Source organism: Scyliorhinus torazame, chromosome 5 (assembly GCF_047496885.1).
Source record: "Scyliorhinus torazame isolate Kashiwa2021f chromosome 5, sScyTor2.1, whole genome shotgun sequence".
Lineage (NCBI taxonomy): Eukaryota > Metazoa > Chordata > Chondrichthyes > Carcharhiniformes > Scyliorhinidae > Scyliorhinus > Scyliorhinus torazame.
In genome coordinates, this window is record NC_092711.1 from 202,942,969 (window position 1) to 202,968,033 (window position 25,065).

General features: G+C 57.5%; 1 protein-coding gene across 1 annotated transcript in view; it reads right to left on the reverse strand.

Moving 5' to 3' along the window:
* LOC140420891 (interferon-inducible GTPase 5-like) overlaps positions 1-23,819 on the reverse strand; it is a 49,870-nt gene extending 26,051 nt beyond the window's left edge. Inside the window, exon 1 of the mRNA XM_072505011.1 lies at positions 23,709-23,819. The gene's annotated coding sequence lies outside the window, so the exon portion shown is untranslated. The remainder of the gene's footprint in view (positions 1-23,708) is intronic.
* Between the last annotated feature and the right edge of the window lie 1,246 nt (positions 23,820-25,065).

The window sequence follows — 25,065 nt, forward strand, 5'->3', positions numbered from 1 at the left end:
CCACCGACCACCGAACCACACTGACGACCCCGATTTTGTCCCCACACTACTAGACACCAATTACTGGCACCGCAACAACTCATACAGACTCGTCCGCAATGACGAGAGCGACCCCACCTCACACCATGCAGCCATTTCAGCTCTCATCCACTCCAGAGTTTGGCACCCGGGAGAAGAGGACGACCTTGGGTCTGACTCCCAAACCGATAACCCCTTTGCGATCCTGTTCGCAACCGAGAACTGAGGTGTCCAGATGATGTTTCAAAGGAACCGCTTGGGAGAAGTGTTCTCCTTTCTGATGGAACCTGCAGAATGTTTTATGTTGTTTGTACGTTTGTTAAATGTTGTATGTCCGACAGGAGAATGTTTCTCACTGCCACTCGCCTATTCGGCCGAAACCTCTGAGGACTTGCCTTCAGAGACTAACCATTGCCAGATGCCAATTCACCTGAAACCTCTGAGGACTTGCCCACAGAGACTCACCATTGCCAGACACTTGTTCAGAGGAACTAGCTTGTCGGCAGACACTTGTTCGGGTACCAGACGCCCGCTCGTAACTGCCCTTCTGGTTCGAAGGTAGAACCACTACGGCAGCCCCACCACGATGACTACATTTTTGCTCGTTCTTGTCGGTTGCTCAGGCAGTGGAGAAACAGGTTGTTACCCGCCCTGCTGGTCAACTCCGCTCGGGTAGGAGAGATACGGCATTGGTAGCCGTCCTACCCGGAGACTCCATCCAACTCTTACCCTTCGCGGCCCATACGCACCTCATTTTGGCATTTTTCTGTTCAAAAAGTTTTGTTTGTTTAGGTAACCTTTAGGTTGCCAGCCATCTGCTATTTACATCCTGGAACATTTGGATGGTAAATCAGCACTGGTTCATTATTGGGAAGTGTGCCGTGTCCTAAAAATTGTTTTTTGAAAAAAAATGAGGGAGTCACACATAGTGACCAATTATAAAGGGAATAATTGGCACCAAAGGACAGACACACTAGCATACAAGATATTAAACAAAGATAGTTACAGACACTATGCGTGTTTCTACAGAACTCCAGAAGTTCCAGGACCGGAGGAAAACAAAGAAAGAAAAGGAAAGAGAAGAGCCATGAGGACTTCCTTCAAGTGGATCACCTTTGTGCTATTGGACATTTGGTTGCGCGTGACCGCGAACCCCATGACTTCACCCCCAGCCGTTAATGTTTCACTTTCCCACAGTACCCAGAGCCCAGTCACCAGCGACACTACATCATCCTGGTGTGCCAGGTTCATAACCTGGTACTCCCTGTCCTATGTGATCGAAACACTACTAGCGTTGGCGATACTCTGCTGCATCGTGCAGACTATGCGTCTACAAAAATGGAGAAGGAGAGCCTACCGCGCTCGAACCCCGGTATATATAGGATCAGATCCCCTATGTTCGGTTACGACCAGACCCCCGCGACCTATAATAAAGTAATCAAGTGCATTCACTTGCGTTTATTGTTATTGTAAATAAAGAGATGTAATGAGCAAAAATTGTATGATCCTGAGCTTGACTGCCAAGCCAGGAAAGACTGTATGAAATGCTATGATTTTGTTTTATGATTGAGGAAGGTAGGATAATGGAATGTTTAGGTGAGTGTAGTATATTAAGAATAAGTTAGAGGTTCCCAGTTTATTGTTTTGTAATGCATGTCCCTGTCTGACATAGAGTCCTTAGAATTGTTAGTTAAAAATTTTTGTGCATAGCTATGGTCAGTGCACAGGCCATGAAGGAAGTGTGTCCCCCCCCCCAGGTTAGGGAATGGAAAGCAACATAATGATATGATCCATCACGCTTCGCGTTAGGATCACAAGGAGGGTTTGTAGCCAGTTAAAATGGCCACCCCATGAACGTCTCTTTGCCTTCCCCATGAAGTCCACATCCAGGGTGTCGCTGCCGACTTGACTCGCTCCTCCATAGGCACGTCCGACTCCACAAGATGGACCCATTGGTAGAAAGGGTGCAGTTGTTCCACGCGAACCCCCAATATGCTGTAGCCAGTTAAAATGGCTAACTCCCGATTTAGAATGGCTAACCCCGATTTAAAATGGCGAACGGAAAAGGCTGATGGGAAAATCAGCCAACAGGATTAAAACAAGCAGCTGCAGGTAAAACTGTGTATTCGCCTCTGGGAAGGCCAGATAAGAATCGATACCTGCAGCCATCAGTATAACAAAACACCAGCCAACTGAATACTAATTAGCAATCCCCGGGAACAATGTGCAACAAATTAGACACACAAAGCCAACCCAGACTTTTCGGCGCCAACAGGAGCCTACACAAAGAGAGGTGAACGGCCACCCCAAAACCGCCCATCGATCAAGGAATCGCTCCAGCATTGGAGAATATCGAACCAAGTGATTGGGACGAAAGGTGGGAAGCCCTTGGGGGCTATAAGAATAGAGTCCAAGTTCAAATCGACCCTTCCGCACCCTTCGACACCCTTCTGCTGACCTTCTGCAACAGCCGCTCAAATTGTAAGTCTTACTTCAACGCTCGCTATGAGATAGGCGCTCCTAGCTATCGATCTGTACCAGCTTCGAATACCGCAGGCTCAGAACCCATACGAAAGGCCATTAGTTTCCCTGACCTGATGGGCATTTCCAATGTTAAGTATTGGCCTGTTAGTTGTAGGAAGTAGCTTAGAAGTAGAATTTATGTATAAGTATTGATTAGTGTATATAATAAATGTGCTTTGATTTAACTCTGACTAAGCGGTGTGTTGGATTATTGATCAGTACTCGGACTTGAACCACATGGCGGTATCAGAAAGATACCTGGCGACTCAAGAGCAAAGGTGATAGAACAAGAGCAATTAAACTAAGGCTAAAGTTAGCAGCAACAATGCCTACGTAGCGTACCCCGACGGCCGCCAAGATACTGTCTACCTCAGGGACCTGGCACCAGCAGGTTCCACACACACACACACACCTCTGGCCCGGCTCCCCCCCCCCCTCCCCCCCGCCTCCCCCGGCGCTCCCAGCAGCAACCCCTGTCCAGGACCATCCATCCTCTCCCTGCCCACTCCAGAGGATGCAGAGGAATTTGGCACGCTCCCGGAGTCTCCGAGGACCGGACCAACATCGGAATCGCCGCCACCACTGCGTCGCTCCATGTGGCAGATCAAGGCCCCGGACCGACTAAACCTATAACTGGTTCGGGACTGTCTAACCGCTGGACTTCAAAAGAAAAATGTTTTTTTGCAACGCTGTACATTAAACTCAAACTTGCTGTATATAGTTCTCCACCACCCACGCCGGACTCAATTTTAACAGGGGGTGAATGTGGTAATCCACTGTTGTACGTATATTAGGATATGTATGGTAAGACCCTGTACTACAGGTACAGCGGTAGTCCCTGCCTGCTGGCTCCGCCCAGTAGGAGGAGTACAAATATGTGTGTCCTCCGTACAGCAGCCATTTCGCCAGCTGCTGTGGGAGGCCACACATCTGAGAGTAATAAAGCCTCAGTTGTATTCAACTCTCGTCTTTGTCCAATTGATCATGCATCACTTGCCTGAGACTTTACACGGGCAACGGTGGTCAAGTGGAGCTGCAGGAGGCGCCATTTCCTCCTGGCCGGGTCGATCTCGATTAGACCTCAGGAGGCCTCTACTCAGGTGGCACAGATGCCACTAATTGGAAAGCTTGAGGCGTTCAACGCCGAGACTGGAGATTCGACCCAGTACATAGAATGGATGAACAACATAGTCGGGGACAACAGGCAGACGGTGACTCTCCGTGTGGTTTGTGGTGCAGAGACGTACAGCATTAGCAAAAGTTTAACATTTCCCGTCTCGCCTGACAACCGCCAGATCACGGAGCTCGTTACACTGGTCAGCGACCATTTTGACCCAAAACTGGCACTTATAGTTCGCCATTTTTATTTCCACACAGCTTCTCAATGGCAGACGAACCACTAAAACATTCCTGGGCTAGTTTCGCAAACTCGCTGCGTTTTGCAAGTTCAGGTCGGCATTATCAGAGGCGTCCAAGACTGGTTGATCTGGGGAATCAGAGACAGGGCGGCCCAAGAACGTTTATTGAGTGAGACTGACCTGGATCTGAAAAAAGCAACTGAGATCTCGTTGTCCCAGGAGGGCACACAATGTAGTGTGCAGGAGCTCCAATGGATGGGCGTCCTGGACCTTGCACGCCCGGCAAGGCACGGAGCGCACCTCCCCTGGGCAGGATTTTCGGACTCCCCCATTAGGGGTGCACTCCAGAGACCAGGACTGATGGCACCAAATCCCCGCCGATGGCCGCCGAGCACCCCATACACCGGAGTCTCCTGATGTGCGGAATGTGAGCACCGGTGCCAGAGGGAGACGGCGGGACAGAGACTTCACCCACCCACCACCGCCACACCGATGACCATCCCAGAACGTGGACATATTTCATAGACAATGGACAGGAGGTAGTCCACCGCCTTTACTACATTTTGGCGCCAAGGGTGGCACCTATCCAGGTCATGGTCCAGATCCAACGGTTTCCCAATTACGATGGAACTTGATACCGGAGCCGTGGTATCGGTAATCGTCCATTGCACGTATGACATGATCCGCTCCGGGACGCACGCCTTAGCGTTGAAGGATACCAATGCCCAGCTAGTGATGTATACAGGGGAACCATTGGCGATCGTGGGCACCTCAGAAGTTCCCATGAAATACAGAGCCGTCGGTGAACCTACCACAAGTGGTGGTGAAGGTTCCGGCCCAAGTTTGCTGAGGCGCGACTGGCTGAAACATCTCCGTCTGCACTGGAAGCAAGTATGCAGAATGCACCCCGCTGGACCAGATGTGGTGTTGGCCTGTTTCCCGGGGTGTTCCGGGATGGCCTCGGCACCATTCGGGGGGGGTCTTCCGCCAAGGTATCAGTGGACCCGGAGGCTCAACCGTACTATTTTCGGGCCCGACTCGTTCTTTACGCTTTGAGGTTGAAGGTAGAGGCCAAACTGGACAGCTTGTAATAGCTGGGGATCATCCACATGGTGCAATTTGTGGATTGGGCTGCACCGGTTGTGCTGTTAATGAAGCCTGACGGGTCCCTCTGCCTTTGTGGGTATTACAAAATGACGGTCAACCGGGCATCCCATCTGGATCGCTACACGGTGACGAAGGTTGAAGACTTGTATGCGAGGCTCAGTGGCGGACAGACTTTTACCCAGCTCGACATGAGCCATGCCTATATCTAATTAGTACGTGACCATCAACACACAAAGGCGGTTGCATGAATCTCCCAGGCTGCCATTCGGAGTCTCGTCAGCATGTGTCACATTCCAGAGGGTGGTGGAAAATATCTTCCGAGGGTTGCCACAAGTGTCAGTTTACCGAGACGATGAGCTAGTCATCAGTTCCTATGACCAAGAGTATCTAAAAAACATGGAGGATGTTGCTGCATCGGTTCGAGGCAGCCGGGGTCCACCTGCAGCGTGAAAAGTGCGTGTTCCATGCACCTGGAGTGGTTAATTTGGGCTACATAGTTGACAGACACGGATGTCCCAGGTGGACGCTAAAGTTTGGACCACCCGACAGGTGCCCGTGCCAAGAGACCCCAAAGGAGCTCCGTTCATTTTTGGGCCTGGTCCACTATTATGGGAAGTTCATCCCAAATTTGGCAATGATTTTGGCCCTGCTGCACCTGTTGTTGAAGAAAGGTCAGCGGCGGATTTGGGACCCGCCGCAGCAGGGGCGTTTGCCGAAGTAAAGTGGCGGCTGTCATCTTCCCACTTGCTGACGCACCTCAACCCGGCGAAGCTCTTGCTGCTCATGTGCGACACCTCGCCCAACAGGATTGGGGTCGTTTTGGCACACAGGTTGGATGATCGGACCAAGTGGCTTCACACACGTTGGTGACGGCAGAACGAGATTATACCCAAATAGAAAAGGAGGGGTTGGTATTGATGTTCGGCATTGATGATTCCATCAATATGCCTCCGGCCATGCGTTCATGGCTTATACCGACCAAAACCGCTTTTGGAGTTATTCAAGGCATCCACCCGCATTCAGCTTTGGTCTCTCCTTCTGGTGGTGCACGAGTATATTTTGGAGCATCGCGCAGGAACGAAGGTTCTCCACATGGACGCTCTTAGCTGCCTTCTGATTCCCACCAGCGCGTCAACGCCATTGGCCAAGGTTGTCGCAACCTTACATTTTATGGACTCATTCCCGGTAATGCCGGCCCAAGTAAAGGTTTGGACACAGATGGACCCGCTGCTGGCCAGGGTGCGCCACATCGTGCTGTATGAGGCCCAGTACCGTGCCCTTCCGGAGGACCTGAAGGCTTTTACCATGAAGGTGGCGGAACTCAGCGTAGCGGACAGCATTTTCCTATGGGGTTGCAGGGTGGCCATCCCCGAATGCGGCCATGGGGACATTTTGCAGGACCTCCACAGTGGACACCTAGTTGTGTCCAAAATGCAGATGCTGGCCCAGAACTACGTGTGGTGGCCCGGCATCGACATGGTGATTGAGAACTTGGCAAAACAGTGTGCCCATTGCCAGGAGCACCAGAAGCTCCCCCCAGCAGCTCCACTGTACCCATGGGAATGGCCAGGCCGGATTTCACAGGGCCCTTCCAGGGGCAATGTACCTACTGATCGTAAACACATACTCTAAATGGTTGGATGTGCACAGAATGATGAACACCACGTTGCGTGCCACCACTGAACGACTCCGGTTGACAAAGAACAATACAGCGCAGGGACAGGCCCTTCGGACCTCCAAGCCTGCGCTGATCAAGTGTCCTATCTAGACCAACCGCCGGTATCCTTCTATACCCCGTCTGTTCATATGCCTAGCCATTTAAGTCTTAAAGGTCACTAAAGTATCTGCCTCAACCACCTCACTTGGCAGTGTATTCCAGGCCACCACCACCCTCTGTGTAAAAAACTTCCCCCACACATCTCCACTGAACCTATCACCCCCCTCCCCCCTTCCTTGAAACTGTGCCCCCTTGTAATTGTCATTTCTGCCCTGGGAAAAAGCCTCCAGCTGTTCACCCTATCTATATCCCTAACAATTTTAACAGGTCGCCCCTCAGCGTCCGTCTCTCTCCGGAGAACAATCCCAGTTTATTCAATTTTTCCTCATAGCTAATATCCTCCACACCAGGCAGCATCCTCGTAAGCCTTTTCTGTACTCTCTCCAACGCCTCTACGTCCTTCTGGTAGTGGGTGACCAGAATTGGACACAGTATTCCAAATGTGGCCTAAATAATGTTCTGTATAAGTGTAACATAATTTTTGAGCTTTTATACTTGATACCCCGTCCTATGAAGGCAAGCATACCATATGCTTTCTTTACCACCATTTCCACCTGTGCTGCCACTTTTAAGGATCTGTGGACCTGCACGCCTAGATTTCTCTGTGTGTCTGTGCTCCTGATTGTTCTACTATTTATTTTATAGCTCCTACCTGAATTGGATCTACTAAAATGCATCACCTCGCATTTGTCCGGGTTAAATTCCATCTGCCATTTCTCTGCCCAATTTTGCAGCCTATCTATATCCTGTTGTATTCTCTGACAATCTTCATCACTAGACCTTTAGCTATCGCAGACCCCCCGAGGTCCTCGTGTCGGAAAATGGCACCGTCTTCACTAGTTCGGAATTTGCGTATTTTATGCAGCAAAGTGGAGTCCATCATGTCCACACCGTGCCCTATCACCCGTCCTTGAATGTGTTGGCAGAACGTGCCGTACAGACTTTCAAACTGGGGATGAGAAAACAGACCGCTGACTCACCAGAAACCCGCCTCACCCACTTTCTATTCCACTATAGAATCACGCCGCATGCTATCACCGGCGTGATGCCAGTGGAACTCTTGATGGGTCATCACATGGTTGAGCCACGTTTCGTCGAACATCAGGGATAAGGTCCATTACCAGCAGGAATGGACCAGAGCCAGCGAGCGAGGCCCGTAAGAAAATCTGCCGCTGGGGACTCTGATTACGTCCAGAATTTTACTGACGGGACATTATGGATTCCGGGAACATTCATATAACGCACAATGCCGGTCTATATACAGTGCGGAGCAAAGGGGAGGACTCAAAATCAAGACTCGGACCATCTCCGGAGCTGGGCAGAACAGGTATCTGAGGACTGACCATGGATCCAGAGACCGGTGGTGTCCCTCGCTCCGGAGCGGTTGCCAGTGGTACCCAGTGAGACAGCTGGGCCCGGTGACTTGGAAGTGCGGGAGGTCAACCAGTCCTGCCAGAAGTCGGACATGGAGTTTTTGACGACAGACACCGACGCAGGTACAGGGTGACCGCCATGCGACAGGTAGCAGAACCTCTCAGGTGATCAACCAGGAAGCGACTCTCCTGTGTATGTTATATCCATCCGTGCATGGAGCGGCAGGTGCGGATAATCTTCAGCGAAGAGGGCAAAGGTTTGACCCCCTTCCATCAAAATGGACGATGTTTTGGACGGGGGGGGGGGGGGGGGGGGTTATAACCTACAGGAGGCCCAGGGCTCTGCAACATCAGAGTCTCTGTGGCCTCACCTGAATATGATCTACTCAGATGAGGGGGCAGGGCTAACCTCTATGTTCAAAGGAATGGTGGGATATAAATACCCCAGTCCAGGTGAGGGCTGGGTGCGGGAGACCCTTCGGGGAGTAGGAGGACTGTCTAGTCAGCAACCTGAATAAAATCAAAATTTTGTGTACAGACATCGCTTCCGAGTAGTCGCTTGGCTGAGGCTTGATAGAATGCGACGTGCATTTAGATACTGAGCCATTAGTTCTTTTTCTAACATCTTGGGCGTCATTCTCCGAGCCCCCAGAGGGTCGGAGAATGGCCGTTGGCCGCCGTGAATCCCGCCCCCGCCGGTTGCCGAAGTCTCCGAAGGGAGAAAAGTCGGCGGGGCGTTAATGTCTCCGCTGCCGCGGAGAATGTCACGGGTCTGCGCAAGGCAGCCGATTTTCGGCCTGCCGATATTCTCCCTTCCGGATGGGCCGAAGTCCCGTCGACGTGATGACCGTTCACGTCGACGTAAATTAAACCTCCTTTTCATCGGCGTGACCCGGTGCTCCAGGCTCACGCCGACCAGCGTGGAGGTGAGTGACGGCCTGGGGGGTTGACTCTGGGCAGACAATGGCGTGGCCGCAGTCTGAATGCGTGAGGAGAGGTGTGTCTCGGGTTGTGTGTGTGTGTGTGCGGCGGGGGGGGGGGGGGGTTAGAGTAGGCTGGGCTCCGGGGGAGTGCCGGGAGGGGGTCCGTGCCGGGGTGGAGGTTGGGGGGGGTCCGTGCCGGGGTGGAGGTTGGGGGGGTCCGTGCCGGGGTGGAGGTTGGGGGGGGTCCGTGCTGGGGTGGCGGTTGGGGGGGGGGGTCCGTGCCGGGGTGGAGGTTGTGGGGGGGGTCCGTGCCGGGGTGGAGGTTGGGGGGGGGGTCCGTGCCGGGGTGGAGGTTGGGGGGGGGGTCCGTGCCGGGGTGGAGGTTGGGGGGTGTCCATGCCGGGGTGGAGGTTGGGGGGGGTCCGTGCCGGGTTGGAAGTTGGGGGGGGTCCGTGCTGGGGTGGAGGTTGGGGGGGGGTTCCGTGCCGGGGTGGAGGTTGGGGGGGGGGTCCGTGCCGGGGTGGAGGTTGGGGGGGGGTCCGTGCCGGGGTGGAGGTTGGGGGCGGTCCGTGCTGGGGTGGAGGTTAGGGGGGGGGTCCGTGCCGGGGTGGAGTTGGGGGGGTTTCCGTGCTGGGGTGGAGGTTGGGGGGGCTCCGTGCCTGGGTGGAGGTTGGGGGGTGGGGGTCCGTGCCGGGGTGGAGGTTGGGGGGGGGGGGGGGGGTCCGTGCTGGGGTGGAGGTTGTGGGGGGGTCCGTGCCGAGGAGGGGGATGGGAGGGCAAGTGAGTTGGTCCACCTGGCCAGGTGCCAGCCTCCAACAGTTGGACCCATGCGGTCCATGCTACCTGGCTGGGGGGAGGAGGGGATATGGGCAATGACGACATGTCGTCGTTCCCCTCCCCCCACCAGGCCGTCATGTTTTCAGATCATCCAGCGATGTTGGCCGCCGTGGTGGCAGCCGCTCATGTCTATGTTGCCCTGGATGAGGAGGAGGAGGAGGAGGAGGAGGAGGAGGAGCGTGCCAGAGAGGCGGCGCAGGCTGCCGCAGACGAGCAGGCGGCAGCCGCCCAGGCTGGAGGGACACCTGACCGACAGGACGAGGAGGGGGAGGAGGACGTCGCGGCCCCACGGCAACGGAGGCATCCGAGGGCGCCCCGTGTGTACCGGCCCCGGCAGTCATACCAGGACCTCACGGACCGGGAATGCAGGAGGAGACTCCGGATGAGCCGGGAAACCGTGGCACACATCTGCCACCTGCTGGCACACCTGTCACCGCGTGGCACTGGCGGGGGACACCCTCTCCCCGTGTCCGTCAAGGTTACGGTGGCCCTGAACTTTTATGCAACGGGGTCATTCTAGGCACCGAGTGGGGACCTGTCCGGCATATCGCAGACATCGGTGCACCGGTGCATCCGGGCAGTGACAGATGCCCTATATGCCATGGCGCACCGCTACATCCGCTTCCCCGTGGACCGGGCCAGCCAAGATGCCCAGGCCGTGGGCTTCTCTGCCGTGGCCGGGTTCACCATGGTCCAGGGCGCGATCGATGGGATGCACGTCGCCGTGCGGCCACCTGCAGATAACAGGGCCGTGTTCACTAATAGGAAGGGGACCTATTCGATGAACGTACAGGTGGTCTGCGACCACCGCATGATGATCCTGCACGTCTACATCCGTCACCCAGGCAGTGTACACGACTCATTCGTGTTGTCGCGGTCATCCATCCCCGGCATGTACGAGGGACGCCATCCCCGGCTGAGGGGCATGTTGCTGGGCGACAGGGGCTACCCATTGCGATCGTGGCTGATGACGCCTATACGGAGGCCACGCAATGAGGCGGAGAACCGCTACAATGATGCCCATGTAGCGACAAGGGGAGTGATCGAGAGGTGCTTTGGTGTGCGGAAGATGCGTTTCAGGTGCCTGGACCTCTCTGGGGGCGCCCTCCAGTATCGGTCAGATAGGGTCGGCCGCATCATTGTGGTGTGCTGCGTCCTGCACAACATAGCCCAGCAGTGGGGCGATGTGCCGCAGGCAGAGGAGGGCGGAGTGGAGGAGCAGCAGGAAGAGGCCCAGTCCTCCCCAGATGAGGGGGTTGGGGGCAATGGTCAGGGCAGACGGGGTAGACACAGGCGGGTGGCTGTCCACCGTTACCGGCTGGCCTAGCGGGCACGGGACAGACTGATAGACGCCCGCTTCACTGACTAGATGGGCGTGGGAATCGGGTAGTATGGCCACAGACCACACACCATGGCAACCGCCGATCACCCACACCCCCACCCATCCACCCACCCAGCACCCTCACCCCCCTCCCCAACCCCACCCACCCCACTCGCATGCAAAGCACCACCCCCCCCATTGCCGATCCACCTGCGGCACAACGGGCCGGGCTCACACAGTTGCGGGTGGACGCGTGTCTATCGCAGGCCATGGAGGATGATGACAACCCGCCCTGCGGTGAGCTCCTGACTCTACATCGTTGGACTATGTCTGACCCATGGCCACAGTACCACCATCCACCCGGACCATCCCTGCATGCGGCTGTGACACTGCATCGCACGGTCCCGTCCTCTGCCCGGGGGATGCTGATGGCGGCCCAGGGGGAAGGGGGCAGACTCACCTGGGGCTGAGGTAAGACCACCCCTCACACACACACTTGCGCTCAACGTACATGACACCCCCGCACACTTTGGACAGAGCACAAAGGCAGCATCTGTAGGTGTAACATTAACTTTAATAACCAAAGGAGTTCATGCACGTGCCCTAGCCCCTAAAACTCATCTGTGCCCTGCAACCGTGTCAACTTACTCAGTGTCTAATTGTTTGGCCTTACGGGCCCTTTGACTACGTCTACGTGGTTCCCCAGACGGTACAGCAGAACTGGAGGTGGACTCCTGTGATTCCTGCCCTCTGACACTGGATCCCTTTGGCGGGCCGTTTCCTGGGGCGTCCTAACCTAGATGTGCCAGGCTGCGGCCCGGGCGACTGGGATGGCGAGATGCCAGCCTGTCCTGCCCGTTGCCCACCCGATGCACCTGGGACGGAAGGGGGGGAGTCCGAGGTGTCGCGGTGTACCGGGACCTCCCCTACAGAGGGAGCCGGGACGGACCACACCACCTCCTCCTCCCTCGGGATGCCCGATGTCCCCCAGGCCTCTACATGGGTGGGGGGATGCGAACGGACTGGCCATCCGACGCCCCCCCCGGCATCTGGCGCTGCCAGTCCTGGAGGCCCGTGCTGGTATCGACAGGGGTCTGCAGGTTTGCAGCCATGGAGCCCAGGGGGTTGGCAAACCCTGTCTGTGACAGTCCGACGCCGGCTCGCATGGCCACTGGCGCCGATGCCCTCAGCGATGGCCTGCAGAGACTGGGCCATGGCCTGCAGAGACTGGGGCCATGGCCTGCTGAGACTGGGCTATGGCGTTGAGCGCCTCTGCCATCTGGCGCTGGCACTGGCTCATGGTGTCCTGTGAGAGGGCAGCCATTTCCTGGGCCACAGACGCCGCCTGCACGGAAGGCCCCAGGCCTCGCAAACCGTTCCCCATGTCTGACACCGTCGCACCCATTGCCTCCACCGCGGACGCCACCCGTGCGGTGTCGGCCTGGGTGGCACGCATGACCGGCACCACTCCCAGCTCCTGGACGCGGGTGGAATCCTCCACCTGCGACCGCAGCTGCCGCAAGCCACCAGTCACCCTCTCCGCTCGTCTCCGGGTCGGTGGTTGCATCGGATCTATGTGTGGGTGTGGTAACTGCAGGAACCCGGGATCCATCTGGGCGGCAGATGTTCGCTTGGGCTGGGCTGCCCTCCGACCGCCCGGTCCCTCTGCTGCTCCTACCTCCACCTGCTGTACCGGGACGGCTGTGTTGTGCGCACCAGTGAGTGAACCAGACGCCTCATCACTAAAGTGCCCAACCGTGGTGAGTGTTTCTGCGATGGTGGAGGGTGTTGGTGACAGCAGTGGCGTTGTGTCGTGCTCTTCGTCCCACTCTGAGTCCATGGCACTTTGGGGTGGGGGTTCGTCTCCACTCATCCTCTCTGAGTCACTGTCCGGTATTTCGTCTTCCTGGTAGTGCTGTCCCGGGTAGGGGTGTCCTGGGTAGTGGTGTCCTGGGTAGTGGTGTCCTGGGTAGTGGTGTCCTGGGTAGTGGTGTCCTGGCTCGGATGTGACGGGGGCCTGTGGCTGCCCCCCTCGTCGCTGAGTGGTCGCTCCCGCACGTGACGGGGGTGTCGTCTCCCTGTTGCTCCAGGTCTCTCCGTCTCCCGTGGTGTGCGAGGGGCATCCTGCGGGCGTCGCATGCTGGAGGGTCCGGGTCTCTCCGTCTCCCGTGGTGTGCGAGGGGCATCCTGCGGGCGTCGCATGCTGGAGGGTCCGGGTCTCTCCGTCCCCCGTGGTCTCCGAGGGGCATCCTGCGGGCGTCGCATGCTGGAGAGTGCGGGTCTCTCCGTCTCCTGTGGTCTCCGAGGGGCATCCTGCGGGCGTCGCATGCTGGAGGGTGCGGGTCTCTCCGTCTCCTGTGGTCTCCGAGGGGCATCCTGCGTGCGGTCTGCATCTGCGGGGATGGGTGCCTGGACGTTTGGTCCTGCGATACACAATGAAGCATGCATGGTTAGACATCAGGCAGTGATCAGGTGATGAGGAGGGGGATATAGGGGAGGGCTTATGAGCCATCACGCCATGCAGCGCGTATGACGCTGCACGGCGTGAACCACTGCGTAAGCGCGGATCCCGTTACGTCGCTGCTAGCCCATTTCGGGCTGGAGACTATCGACCCATTTTTCCGACGTGACGCAAGTCGGATTTGCGCCGTTTTTTGCGCCGATCGGTGGACTTTCCGCCGATAACGGAGAATTTCGCCCCTTGTCTTGATCCTTTTTACATTCTTAATTTTTTATCTGCGTTCCTTCCTGCCATTATCTGACCTTAATTTCCAATATTATTGTTTTCCTCTACTCCCTCATCTCAACCACATCTTTCCACATTTGACCCATTGCCCGCCCAATTTAGTTTGAAGCACTCAAGTTTGCAAGTTTCAGCATGGTTCAGGTGTAGACTGCCCCAACGATACAGCCCCCACATTCCCCAGTGTAGGTGCCAGTGACCCACAAACCAGAACCCACTTGCCGCACACTAGCCTTTGAGCCATGTATGCATTGCTCTAATTGTATGTACCCTATGCTAACTTACATGTAGCTCAACTAATAATCCAGAGATTATAACCTTTGAGATTCTGCTTTTCAATTTAGTGCCCAGCTCCTCCTCGCCTCTATACAGAAACTCCTTCCGAGATTTATCTATGTCTTTGGTGCCTACATGGACCAAGATCAGTAGATCCTCCTACTTTCACTGCATTTAAGAATTTCCTTGCACACCTTAGGGGCTCCATCCTATCTGAAATGGAGCAACCAAGGAGTTCCCTTTCTTTGAACGTGTGAGTTGAGAAATCTCCCAATGGGTTTTCCACCATTGTCTACAGAATGCCGAGGGGAGGTGGGCTTTCTGTAGACAATGTACACATTGGGATTACTACAGTATATGATTGGTCTTATCAAAGCCTTGTAAATAGGGCCCAAGCCATTTGTTCTCCGTGTGAGCCTGATGCTGAAATTGGGCACAAAGTCATCATGTACTACAATGGCTACCCAATTCAGATCAATGATCGCTGTATATCGTAATAAACTAAGAATGGGCTGATGCACACCACTTTCAGTCCTGAAAAGTGTCCAGTCTACCTCCGAATTCCCTGGAAGGAGAAGGTGTCTTAAATCATTTCAGCAACTGCTTAAGCTAATTGTTTCTCGCTGTCATCATGAGGTAGCAACACGCGTGGTATTCTCCACTAACAGGAGGCTGCCATCAAGCTAGAAAGACATTTTGCTTGTTATACAAAAGGGTAATGCGGAATATGAATTTCACTAACGGTGTGATGCCAGGAATCTAGGCTGCACATCCCAAAGACTAGTGGATCCCAAGAAAAGGAATTTGTGGAATGTCTAAGAGATGGTTTTTTGGAGCAGCTTGTGACAGAGTCCACTTGGGAACAGGCAATTCTGGATTTGGTGATGAGTAATGAGGCAGACTTGATTAGGGAGCTTAAGGTGAAGGAACCCTTAGGAGCAGTGACCACAATATGGTAGAATTTACCCTGCAATTTGAGAGGGAGAAGCTGGAATCAGGGGCGAAATTCTCCGTTATCGGCGGAAAGTCCGCCGATCAGCGCAAAAAACGGCGCAAATCCGACTTGCGTCACGTCGGAAAAATGGGTCGATAGTCTCCGGCCCGAAATGGGCTAGCAGTGACGTAACGGGATCCGCGTTTGCGCAGTGGTTCACGCCGTGAAGCGTCATACGCGCTGCACGGCGTGACGGCTCATAAGGCCACGCTGCTCCCCCCCCACCCGACCGGAACACCCGACCGCAACACCCGACTGGGTGGCTGGCCGTCGCTCAGCCCCGAGGTTCGAGTCACGCGATGTGGAGGCGCTCCTGGACGCGGTGGAGCAGAGGAGGGACGCCCTGTATCCCGGGCATGGCCGCAGAGTTGCCCCACGCCACAGCCGGCGTCTGTGGAGGGAAGTGGCAGAGGCCATCACCGCTGTGGCCCTGACACCACGGACAGGCACCCAGTGCCACAAGAAGGTGAACGACCTCGTCAGAGCAGGCAGGGTGAGCCTCCCCCATATCCCGCCCTCCCCATATCCCGCCCTCCCCATATCCCCCCCTCCCCCATATACCCCATATCCCCCATTTCCCCCTCCCCATATCCCCCCTCCCCCATATCCACCCTCCCCCATATCCCCCATATCCCCCTCCCCATATCCCCCCTCCCCCATATCCCCCCTCCCCATAGCCCCCCTCCCCATATCCCCTCCTCCCCCATATCCCCCCTCCCCATATCCCCCCTCCACAATATCCCCCGCTCCCCCATATCCCCCCTCCCCCATATCCCCCCTCCCCATATCCCCCCTCCCCCATATCCCCCATATCCCCCCTCCCCCATATCCCCCCGGCCCCATATCCCCCCTCCCCATATCCCCCATATCCCCCTCCCCATATCCCCCCTCCCCCATATCCCCCCTCCCCCATATCCCCCATATTCCCCCCTCCCCATATCCCCCCTCCCCCATATCCCCCCTCCCCCATAGCCCCCCTCCCCCATAGCCCCCCTCCCCATATCCCCCCTCCCCATATCCCCTCCTCCCCCCCTCCCCCATATCCCCCATATCCCCCTCCCCCATATCCCCCCTCCCCCATATCCCGCATATCCCGCATATCCCCCCTCCCCCATATCCCCCCTCCCCATATCCCCCCTCCCCCATATCCCCCCATCCCCCATATCCCCCCCCCACCCATATCCTCCCTCCCCCATGTCCCCCTCCCCATATCCCCCCCTCCCCCATATCCCCCCTCCCCCATATCCCCCCATCCCCCATATCCCCAAGTGAATCCAGCCCTAACCTTAACCTCTGCAATGCACGCGCAACCGATGGCGTGCATTCATATACCTGCCTAACACTGTTGCCTTTTACCCCTGCCCCCCCCCCCCCCACAGGAGAAGCGCGCACACAACAATAGGGAGCATGTGAGGACTGGACGAGGGCCCGCTGATGAGAGGCCACTGACCGTACACGAGGAAAGGGCCCTGGAACTGGCTGGCGGACCTGAGGACCGGGAGGTTGCTGATGCAGAGGTCGGGGGCGTACTAGCGAGTGAGCCACCGACAGCCCGTCCCCATATCCCCCCTCCCCTATATCCCCCTCCTCCATATCACCTGATCACTGCCTGATGTCTAACCATGCATGCTTCATTGTGTATCGCAGGACCAGACGTCCAGGCACCCATCCCCGCAGATGCAGACCGCCCGCAGGATGCCCCTCGGAGACCACAGGAGACGGAGAGAGCCGCACCCTCCAGCATGCGACGCCCGCAGGATGCCCCTCGGAGACCACAGGAGATGGAGAGACCCGGACCCTCCAGCATGCGACGCCCGCAGGATGCCCCTCGGAGACCACGGGAGACGGAGAGACCCGGACCCTCCAGCATGCGACTCCCGCAGGATGCCCCTCGGAGACCACGGGAGACGGAGAGACCCGGACCCTCCAGCATGCGACGCCCGCAGGATGCCCCTCGGAGACCACAGGAGACGGAGAGACCAAACCCTCCAGCATGCGACGCCCGCAGGATGCCCCTCGGAGACCACGGGAGACGGAGAGACACGCACCCTCCAGCATGCGACGCCCGCAAGATGCCCCTCGCACACCACGGGAGACGGAGAGACTTGGAGCAACATGGAGACGACACCCCCGTCACGTGCGGGAGTGACCACCCAGCGATGAGGGGGGCAGCCACAGGCCCCCGTCATATCCGAGCCAGGACACCACTACCCAGGACACCACTACCCAGGACACCACTACCCAGGACACCACTACCCAGGACACCCCTACCCGGGACAGCACTACCCAGGACACCCCTACCCGGGACAGCACTACCCAGGACACCCCTACCCGGGACAGCACTACCCAGGAAGACGAAATACCGGACAGTGAGTCAGAGTGGATGGGTGGAGACGAACCCCCACCCCAAAGTGCCATGGACTCAGAGTGGGACGAAGAGCACGACACAACGCCACTGCTGTCACCAACACCCTCCACCATCGCAGAAACACTCACCACGGTTGGGCACATTAGTGATGAAGCGTCTGGTACACTCACTGGTGCGCACAACACAGCCGTCCCGGTACAGCAGGTGGAGGTAGCAGCAGCAGAGGAGCCGGGCGGTCGGAGGGTAGCCCAGCCCAAGCGAACATCTGCCGCCCAGATGGATCCCGGGTTCCTGCAGTTACCACACCCACACATAGATCCGATGCAACCACCGACCCGGAGACGAGCGAAGAGGGTGACGGGCGGCTTGCGGCGGCTGAGGTCGCAGGTGGAGGAGTCCACCCGCGTCCAGGAGCTGGGAGTGGTGCCGGTCATGCGTGCCACCCAGGCTGACACCGCACGGGTGGCGTCCGCGGTGGAGGCAATGGGTGCGACGGTGTCAGACATGGGGAACGGTTTGCGAGGCCTGGGGCCTTCCGTGCAGGCGGCGTCTGTGGCCCAGGAAATGGCTGCCCTTTCACAGGAGGCCATGAGCCAGTGCCAGCGCCAGATGGCAGAGACGCTCAACGCCATAGCCTAGTCTCTGCAGGCCATGGCCCAGTCTCAGCAGGCCATGGCCCAGTCTCAGCAGGCCATGGCCCAGTCTCTGCAGGCCATGGCCCAGTCTCTGCAGGCCATCGCTGAGGGCATCGGCGCCAGTGGCCATGTGCGAGCCGGCGTCGCACTGTCACAGACAGGGTTTGCCAACACCCTAGGCTCCATGGCTGCAAACCTGCAGACCCCTGTCGATACCAGCACGGGCCTCCAGGACTGGCAGCGCCAGATGTCGGGGGGGCGTCGGATGGCCAGTCCGTTCGCATCCCCCACCCATGTAGAGGCCTGGGGGCCATCAGGCACCCCGAGGGAGGAGGAGGTGGTGTGGTCCGTCCCGGCTCCCTCTGTAGGGGAGGTCCCGGTACACCGCAACACCTCGGACTCCCCCCCTTCCGTCCCAGGTGCATCGGGTGGGCAACGGGCAGGACAGGCTGGCAGCTCGCCATCCCAGTCGTCCGGCCCGCAGCCTGGCCCATCTAGGCCAGGACGCCCCAGGAAACGGCCGCCAAAGGGATCCAGTGTCAGAGGGCAGGAATCACAGGAGTCCACCTCCAGTTCTGCTGTACCGTCTGGGGAACCACGTAGACGTAGTCAAAGGGCCCGTAAGGCCAAACAATTAGACACTGAGTAAGTTGGCACGGGTGCAGGGCACAGATGAGTTTTAGGGGCTAGGGCACGTGCATGAACTCCTTTGGTTATTAAAGTCAATGTTACACCTACCAAAGCTGCCTTTGTGCTCTGTCCAAAGTGTGCGGGGGTGTCATGTACGTTGAGCGCAAGTGTGTGTGTGGGGGGTGGTCTTACCTCAGCCCCAGTTGAGTCTGCCCTCTTCCCCCTGGGCCGCCATCAACATCCCCCCGGGCAGAGGACGGGACCGTGCGCTGCAGTGTCACAGCCGCATGCAGGGATGGTCCGGGTGGATGGTGGTACTGTGGCCATGGGTCAGACATAGTCCAACGATGTAGAGCCAGGAGCTCATCGCAGGGCGGGTTGTCATCATCCTCCATGGCCTGTGATAGACACGCGTCCACCCGCAACTGTGTGAGCCCGGCCCGTTGTGCCGCAGGTGGATCGGCAATGGGGGTGGGGGGGTGGTGTGCATGCGGGTGGGGTGGGTGGGGTTGGGGAGGGGGTTGAGGGTGCTGGGTGGGTGGATGGGTGGGGGGTGTGGGTGGTCGGCTGTTGCCATAGTGTGCGGTCTGTGGCCATAGTACCCGATTCCCACGCCCATCTAGTCAGTGAAGCGGGCGTCTATCAGTCTGTCCCGTGCCCGCTGGGCCAGCCGGTAACGGTGGACAGCCACCCGCCTGTGTCTACCCCGTCTGCCCTGACCATTGCCTCCATCCCCCTCATCTGGGAGGACTGGGCCTCTTCCTGCTGCTCCTCCACTCCGCCCTCCTCTGCCTGCGGCACATCGCCCCTCTGCTGGGCTACGTTGTGCAGGACGCAGCACACCACAATGATGCGGCCGACCCTATCTGACCGATACTGGAGGGCGCCCCCAGAGAGGTCCAGGCACCTGAAACGCATCTTCAGCATGCCAAAGCACCTCTCAATCACTCCCCTTGTCGCTACATGGGCATCATTGTAGCGGTTCTCCGCCTCATTGCGTGGCCTCCGTATAGGCGTCATCAGCCACGATCGCAATGGGTAGCCCCTGTCGCCCAGCAACCAGCCCCTCAGCCGGGGATGGCGCCCCTCGTACATGCCGGGGATGGATGACCGCGACAACACGAATGAGTCATGTACACTGCCTGGGTGACGGGCGCAGACGTGCAGGATCATCATGCGGTGGTCGCAGACCACCTGTACGTTCATCGAATAGGTCCCCTTCTTATTAGTGAACACGGCCCTGTTATCTGCAGGTGGCCGCACGGCGACGTGCATCCCATCGATCGCGCCCTGGACCATGGGGAACCCGGCAACGGCAGAGAAGCCCACGGCCCGGGCACCTTGGCTGGCCCGATCCACGGGGAAGCGGATGTAGCGGTGCGCCATGGCATATAGGGCATCTGTCACTGCCCGGATGCACCGATGCACCGATGTCTGCGATATGCCGGACAGGTCCCCACTCGGTGCCTGGAATGACCCCGCTGCATAAAAGTTCAGGGCCACCGTAACCTTGACGGACACAGGGAGAGGGTGTCCCCCGCCAGTGCCACGCGGTGACAGGTGTGCCAGCAGGTGGCAGATGTGTGCCACGGATTCCCGGCTCATCCGGAGTCTCCTCCTGCATTCCCGGTCCGTGAGGTCCTGGTATGACTGCCGGGGCCGGTACACACGGGGCGCCCTCGGGTGCCTCCGTTGCCGTGGGGCCGCGACGTCCTCCTCCCCCTCCTCGTCCTGTCGGTCAGGTGTCCCTCCAGCCTGGGCGGCTGCCGCCTGCTCGTCTGCGGCAGCCTGCGCCGCCTCTCTGGCACGCTCCTCCTCCTCATCCAGGGCAACATAGACATGAGCGGCTGCCACCACGGCGGCCAACATCGCTGGATGATCTGAAAACATGACGGCCTGGTGGGGGGGAGGGGAACAACGACATGTCATCATTGCCCATATCCCCTCCCCCCCCCAGCCAGGTGGCATGGACCGCATGGGTCCAACTGTTGGAGGCTGGCACCTGGCCAGGTGGACCAACTCACTTGCCCTCCCATCCCCCACCTCGGCACGGACCCCCCCCCCAACCTCCACCTCAGCACGGACTCCCCCCCCAACCTCCACCCTGGCACGGACCCCCCCTCCCCCAACCTCCACCCCAGCACGGACCCCCCCCCAACCTCCACCCCGGCACGGACCCCCCCAACCTCCACCCCAGCACGGACCCCCCCAACCTCCACCCCAGCACGGACCCACCCCCCAACCTCCAACCCGGCACGGCACGGACCACCCCCCAACCTCCACCCCAGCACGGCCCCCCCCCAACCTCCATCCCAGCATGGACCCCCCCCCAACCTCCACCCCGGCACGGACCCCCCCCAACCTCCACCCCAGCACGGACCCCCCCAACCTCCACCCCAGCTCGGAACCCCCCCCAACCTCCACCCCGGCACGGACCCCCCCCCAACCTCCATCCCAGCACGGACCCCCCCCCCAACCTCCACCCCGGCACGGACCCCCCCCAACCTCCACCCCAGCACGGGCCCCCCCCAACCCCCAACCTCCACCCCAGCACGGACCCCCCCCCCAACCTCCACCCCGGCACGGACCCCCCCCCCCATCCCCCTCCCCGCCACAGACCCCCCTCCCGGCACTCCCCCGGAGCCCAGCCTACACTAACCACCCCACCCCCGCCGCACACACACACACACAACCCGAGACACACCTCTCCCCATGCAATCAGATTGCGGCCACGCCATTTCCTGCCCAGAGCCAACCCCCCAGGCCGTCACTCACCTCCACGCTGGTCGGCGTGAGCCTGGAGCACCGGGTCACGCCGATGAAAAGGAGGTTTGATTCACGTCGACGTGAACGGTCATCACGTCGACGGGACTTCGGCCCATCCGGAAGGGAGAATATCGGCAGGCCGAAAATCGGCTGCCTTGCGCAGACCCGTGACATTCTCCGCGGCAGCGGAGACATTAACGCCCCGCCGACTTTTCTCCCTTCGGAGACTTCGGCGGGGGCGGGGGCGGGATTCACGGCAGCCAACGGCCATTCTCCAACCCTCTGGGGGGTCGGAGAATGACGCCCCAGATGTAATGGCGATGTGATGCCAGGTATCTAGGCTGTATCTAGTCGGGTGGATCGTATCAAAGAGCCAGTGTTTTCAGCTGTCCATATTATAGACAATACCCAAACAGCCCTTCCTTGCAAAATTAAAAAAATAATTTCCAACCTGAGATATGGGGCTGGATTCTCCGATTCTGAAACTATGTCCCCAAGGCGGCGTGGGAACGGTGGTGTTTTGATCGAAAAACTGACCACCAATCCTCCATTTGGCGGGGGGCTATCATGCCGGCAGCATAGAGCATCACGCAATTATTGTTATAAAGGACTCACGCAATTATTGTTATAGTTACTCAATAAACCTTTTGTTACGACTGGATGAGTTTGAGTCTTCTTCATCGAGATTCAGAAACCCTCATCAGCAACCAAGGTTTTAGTAACACGGGCGGGATTCTCCCCTACCCGGCGGGGCGGGGGGTTCCGGCGTAATGGAGTGCCGGGAACAACTCCGGCGTCGGGCCGGCCCAAAGCTGCGGAAGTCTCCGCACCTTTCGGGGCCAAGCCCTCACCCTGAGGGGCTAGGCCCGTGCCGGAGTGGTTTCCGCTCCACCGGCTGACAGGAAAGGCCTTTTGCGCCACGCCAGCCGGGGGCGAAAGGTCTTCGCTGGGCGACACAGGTCGGCGAATGCGCGGGAGCGTCAGTGGCTGCTGACGTCATCCTCACGCATGCGCAGGGGAGAGGGTCTCTTCCATCTCTGCCATAGTGAAGACCATGGCGAAGGTGGATGAAAAAGAGTGCCCCCAAGTCACAGGCCCGCCCGCGGATCGGTGGGCCCCGATCGCGGGCCAGGCCACCGTGGGGGCACCCCCCGGGGCCAGATCGACCCGCCCCCCCCCAGGACCCCGGAGCCTGCCCGCGCCGCCTTGTCCCGCCGTTCAAAAGGTGGTTTAATCCACACTGGCGGGACAGGCATTCCAGCAGCGGGACTTCGGCCCATCGCGGTCCGGAGAATTGGCGGGGGTGGGCTCGCCGACCGGCGCGGCGCGATTCCCGCCAGCCCCCAGCGATTCTCCGACCCGGCAGGGGTCGGAGAATCCCGACCACATATTACACTCTGTAGCATGTCAAAACATACAAAGAACTGTAATAAAAGATGGGAGGAGTGTAATAAAAGAGGGGGGGGGGGACCTCAGGCAATGTCCTGATGCTGTTGATACGTTGCGCGGCGTACCCTCCGAGCGCGTCACTTTGGAGGGGGCGGGGCATCGCGAAAGCGGCGCCGCCCCGATTTGGTCGGGAACTTTGATTCTCCGGCCGATCGCCGAACGCGATTTCGGTATCGGCGACCAGAGAATCCAGCCCAAAATTAGGTTTGCCCTTTTCCTTGCAGAATTATTTTGGTGCTGCCTCTCACTATTTTAATGGTAATGTCACCTCGACTGAGATTCATCTGCACGTCCTGATTTTTGTTCAGCACCACACCCAGTTAACCACAACATTTTACCACAAACATTTCCTGCAGTTTATTTCTCTTGTTAATTTTTAATCTTCACTCAACTTCTTGTGGAAATCAAAATAAAATTCTTCACTTTTAGAAATTCATATCAGGAACAGATCCAGATTTTGATGAGGAAAATTACATTCAGAAAATGAAGGAACTCACTCAGAGCAATATTTAAAGCTGAGCTGTAATTTTGTTTAAACTTGTTGAATATGATTCTCCCTCATAATTGTGATAACTTGACCCAGTTTGTACTTTGATTTCTTGCTACTTACCTGCACTGCGTCCTTGACGGATAAGAGTTTTACCAGTGAAGTTCACTCATTGACAACACCTTAATCCAGAGTGACTGGTTACTGCTGCTTCTCTCTCTCACTCACACCAGCCGCAATGCGGAACTGTTTCAATAACACAGCCTTTTATACTCAGTGAAGAGACTCCTGTACACTGTTCAATGAGAATCATGCACAGTGGGAGCTCATTTGTTGCCAGGAAGATTTTATTTTTACATGTTCTGATTCCAGATGTCTATATTTAGAATTTATTCACGCTGGGTACAGAATCAGTGGATCATGCGACTGAATGTTGTGCCCGTTGGTGAGCCAGTGAGCACAGAAGCAAACGTACAATCTGTACAAGACCCAATTAATTCCAATCAATGTTGCTGGTGAGATGGCAAAAATCGGTTTCACATTGTTGTAAAACCAGTTTGTGATGGTCTGCTCCACCCGTCAATTGTGGCCAGGTTTCGAACATGGAGTTTTTGCCGACGGCCATCGACGCAGGTACAGGGGTGACCGCCGCGTGACAGATCGGAGAACCTCCCAGGTGATCAACCAGGAAGCGACTCTTCCCAGAATGTTATATCCCTCCGTGCCCGGAGCGGAGAGTGCCAGATAATCTTTAGCGAAGAGGGCAAAGGATTTCCCCCTTCCATCGAAATGGACAATGTTTCATGCTTGGTGGGGGGCCGGGGTAGAGGGGGGGGGGGGGGGGTTATATCCTACAAGAGGCTCAGGGATCTGTAACATCAGAGTCCCTGTGGCCTCACCAGAATATGATCCACCCAGGTGAGGGGGCGGGGCTAACCACTCTGTTCAAAGGACTGCTGGGATATTAATACCCTGGCCCAGGTGAGAGCTGGGTCTGGGAGACCCTTCAGGAAGTAGGAGGAATGTATAGTAAGTAACCTGAATAATGTAGCCATCTAGGATGGCCACTTCCAGAATACAAAATGGACGCTCGCAAAGAATGTAGGGAACTGTGGACAATACTAGAAAACAAGCAGGCACAGAGCCTGAATGCATATTTGGGAAACAGCTCCCAGATGGAATTGAAACTATGGGTCGATTCGCATATTGATGGCCCATCTCCGGGAAACAAAAGAATGACACTCAGGTAACCGATACTATTGCAGACATCCCGGCATCAGTTCCCCAACAGAAAAGCACAAACAAAGCAAGGCCAACGGCCACCTGAGACACGCCCAGCCATCAGGGCACCCACCCCTTTATTGGTCAAGATCGATAACAGTGATCGCGAAGTGGCCCAATTAATTGGGACCAAGTTTAAGGCCCGCCTAAAAGCGCACGAAGCCCCCCCCCCCCCCCAAGTATAAGAAGGAACCCCCAC